Below are 2,500 nucleotides of genomic sequence, written 5' to 3'. Positions count from 1 at the left end.
AATAACAACAGCAAGACATACATACAGCAGAAGAGAGAGAGAGAGAGAGAGAAAGAAAAAGAACATTATTGGCCATTATCTGTAGTACCTCCGCCGCTGATGAAGTGACGTCACAGATCACGTGTTCAATGGCATGTCTCAGGCTAGCTTGGCAGTATGCTCTTATTGAAAAAAAAAATACATATAAAAGTAAAGATAAAATAGTAAAATTAGAGAAAAAAAAAGATAGAAAAAGGCAATAAACAAAACCACGTATTCCCCAAACACGAATAAAAAGAAAGAAAATGCGAGAAAAAAAAAAAGAAAATCGAAAAAAAAACAAAAAACAAAAGAAAGGAGCCAAGCGTTCGCGCAAAAGAATTTACATAAATCCGGTTTATATAGTAATTCCGCTGTTTTAAATCTCGCGGGCTAAATTAGGCGATTATTCTGCATGTAAATTGGAATCTTATCCTTTGCATTATGACAACTGTTACGAATTGCCTAACTTCTCTTTCCTCTTTAATTGACTCGAGTTCCGTAATGACGTTTGGTGAGCGATGCTAAGAGTGTCTCCGGCGGGGGTGGAGGAGGCGGAGGTGGAGGTGGAGGTGGAGGTGGAGGCGGAGGTGGAGGTGGGTTGAGGTGGAGGTGGAGGTGGAGGTGGAGGTGGAGGTGGAGGTGGAGGTGGAGGCGGAGGTGGAGGTGGAGGAGGAGGTGGAGGCGGAGGTGGAGGTGGAGGTGGAGGTGGAGGTGGAGGTGGAGGTGGAGGTGGAGGTGGAGGTTGAGGTGGAGGAGGAGGTGGAGGTTGAGATGGAGGTGGAGGCGGAGGTGGAGGCGGAGGTGGAGGTGGAGGCGGAGGTGGAGGTGGAGGTTGAGGTGAAGGAGGAGGTGGAGGTGGAGGTGGAGGTGGAGGTGGAGGTGGAGGCGGAGGTGGAGGTGGAGGTGGAGGTGAAGGAGGAGGTGGAGGAGGAGGTGGAGGTGGAGGTTGAGGTGGAGGTGGAGGTTAAGATGGAGGAGGAGGTGGAGGTTGAGGTGAAGAAGGAGGTGGAGGTGAAGGTGGAGGCGGAGGTGGAGGTGAAGGAGGAGGTGGAGGTTGAGGTGGAGGAGGAGGTTGAGCTTGAGTTGGAGAAGGAGGTGGGTTGAGGTGGATGAAGAGGTGGAGGTTGAGTGAAGGAGGTGGAGGAGGAGGTGGAGGTGGAGGTGGAGGTTGAGGTGGAGGTGGAGGTTAAGATGGAGGAGGAGGTGGAGGTTGAGGTGAAGAAGGAGGTGGAGGTGAAGGTGGAGGCGGAGGTGGAGGTGAAGGAGGAGGTGGAGGTTGAGGTGGAGGAGGAGGTTGAGCTTGAGGTGGAGAAGGAGGTGGGTTGAGGTGGATGAAGAGGTGGAGGTTGAGGTGGAGGAAGAGGTGGAGGTGGAGGAGGTTGAAGTGGAGGAGGAGGTGGAGGTTGAGGTGGAGGAGGAGGTGGAGGTGGAGGAGGAGGTTGAGATTGAGATGGAGGAGGAGGTGGAGGTTGAGGTGAAGAAGGAGGTGGAGGTGGACGCGGAGGTGGAGGTTAAGGTGGAGGTTGAGGTGGAGGAGGAAGTGGAGATGGAGGTGAAGGAGGAGGTGGAGGTGGAGGTTGAGGTGGAGGAGGAGGTGGAGGTGGAGGTTGAGGTTGAGGTTGAGGTGCAGGAGAAGGTTGAAGTGGAGGTGTTAGTGGAGATTCAGGTGGAGGTGGAAGAAGAAGTGGAGATGGAAGAAGAGGTTGAAAAGGAGGTTGAAGAGGTGGAAGTGTGGGGGGGGGGGGGCGTCGGAGGTTGAGGTGGAGGTGGAGGAGAAGGTGGGGGATGGGCTGGAGGTGGAGGAAGAGCGTGGGAATGAGGTGGATCTGGCGTTAAGGATGGATCAGGTGGAGGCAAGGATGAAAACGTGGAGGAGAAGGAGGAGCAAAAGAGGAGGAAGAAGAGAAAGACAAGGAAGACAAAGAAGAGGAAGAGAAGAAAGTGGAAGAAGAAGACGAGGAGAAGGAAAAGGAAGAAGACAAGAAGGGGGAGGAGGAGGAAGACTAGGAGGAGGAGGAGGAACAAGAGAAGGAGTAGGAATAGAAGGAAGAAAAAGACTAAGAGAAGGAGGAGGGGAAGGAAGTAGACTAGGAGGAGGAAGAGGAGGAAGAAGAAGACTAAGAGGAGGAGGAGGAGGAGGAGGAGGAAGATAAGACTAAGAGGAGGAGGAGGAGGAGGAGAAGGAGGAGGAGAAGGAGGAGGAGCAAGCGGAGGAGGAGGGGAAGGAGGGCGGTCGCTTCGATCCTTCTTTATAATGTCTCCGAGAAGTTTAGTGTTATTGTAACATTCTCTTGTCGTTCCCGAGGTGTTATAGTTGGCCATTATGTTGATAACAAGACCGATAATTAATTGGCATTAAAAGTTTCTATTACGTTATTAGATCACCGAAAGTTTTATCGAGTTAATTGTTTATTATGAAAGCAGCAATCAATATTTGGCTTTCATTATCATCCTTGTTCTTATCATAATTACATTTATG

This window comes from Penaeus chinensis, chromosome 30, assembly GCF_019202785.1.
Source record: "Penaeus chinensis breed Huanghai No. 1 chromosome 30, ASM1920278v2, whole genome shotgun sequence".
NCBI lineage: Eukaryota > Metazoa > Arthropoda > Malacostraca > Decapoda > Penaeidae > Penaeus > Penaeus chinensis.
The sequence above is the reverse complement of the archived record's forward strand: the minus strand, read 5'-3'. Positions refer to the sequence as shown.